Below are 1215 nucleotides of genomic sequence, written 5' to 3'. Positions count from 1 at the left end.
TTGCTACGAACAATGATCTGTTTGAGGTTTGGTGGTTGTTTAAAGGCAAGAAGTGGAGGTGTGGGGAAGGTCTTGGTGAGGTGCTCATCCTCATTGATAATGTGTTGCAGGCTCCAAAGAACATGGCGCAGTTAAGTACTGGACAACGAAGGGTACCCTATCGGTTGTATCCTGTGTCTGTCTCCCGAGGAAGTCATTACGGTTTCTCGCTGTGACACATTAGAACTGGTGATCGATGAGTTGAGCATGATATCCTGTGAGAATTGTTTCAAAACAGAACATTAGATATTACAAATTGACCAAATATCAAAACATGAAAGGCCCCAGTGAGATTTGAACTCACGACCCCTGGTTTACAAGACCAGTGCTCTAACCCCTGAGCTATGGAGCCTGATTTGCATCTGTAACCTGTTTCTCCAGTACCTGTTGTGTGCATGTGGGTGGGGACCAGTTGAAATGTTGATATGGTGACTCACCCTGACATACCTGTGCCACATTCTCCAATGGCGACTTGCCAGTAGCAACACTGGGAGTGGCTCCTTACAAAATGTGGCACTTGCCACCCACCCAGGGCACCTGAGTAACTCTCTCACTGCCTTCATCGGTCTCTGGGTGACCTTTCAATTTGGTGAGATGCCCAGTGAGCCGAGAGCAGGAGGTGGCAGCGGCTTTGAGGTTGTGGCTGGGCAAGGGCAGATGCGAGACCCAGTATCAGTGAGGTAGGCCAAGGGAGAAAGATGGTGCCTGAGGAACAGCATTGGTGGTGGGGAGGTGTTGGCCAAAAGGCTGTGGCCTCTCTTTAAGCTACCTTCGGCCCAACCCGTCCATGCTGACCCAGATATCCCAACCCAATCTAGTCCCATCTGCCAGCACCCGGCCCCTATCCCTCCAAACCCTTCCTATTCACACACCCATCCAGATGCCTCTTAAATGTTGTAATTGTACCAGCCTCCACCACATCCTCTGGCAGCTCATTCCATACACGTACCACCCTCTGGGTATATGAATAATTTTGAATAATTTTTTAGAATTATTCAAAATGGCGACAGTGGGAGATTTCCACTGTACTTTACTGAAAAATATGTGTGAGAATAAAACCATTCATTTTTTTCAGTAAGAGTGGAGGATATTTCTGGTCAGACTCGCGCTGGAGGGAACGTTGGACCCTCTTCCAGCGTGATTCAGGCTCCAGACTGCATTGCGCTCACAAAAATA

At 48.4% G+C, this 1215-nt stretch overlaps 1 non-coding gene across 1 annotated transcript; it reads right to left on the bottom strand.

The window, feature by feature from the left end:
• Positions 1-318: 318 nt before the first annotated feature.
• Positions 319-391, bottom strand: trnat-ugu (transfer RNA threonine (anticodon UGU)). The gene has a single exon. It is a non-coding gene; the product is annotated as a tRNA-Thr (tRNA).
• Between the last annotated feature and the right edge of the window lie 824 nt (positions 392-1215).

Source organism: Chiloscyllium punctatum, chromosome 34 (genome assembly GCF_047496795.1).
Source record: "Chiloscyllium punctatum isolate Juve2018m chromosome 34, sChiPun1.3, whole genome shotgun sequence".
In the NCBI taxonomy this organism is placed as follows: Eukaryota; Metazoa; Chordata; class Chondrichthyes; order Orectolobiformes; family Hemiscylliidae; genus Chiloscyllium; species Chiloscyllium punctatum.
Note: the sequence above shows the minus strand (reverse complement) of the source record. Positions and strands in the feature narration are given on the sequence as shown.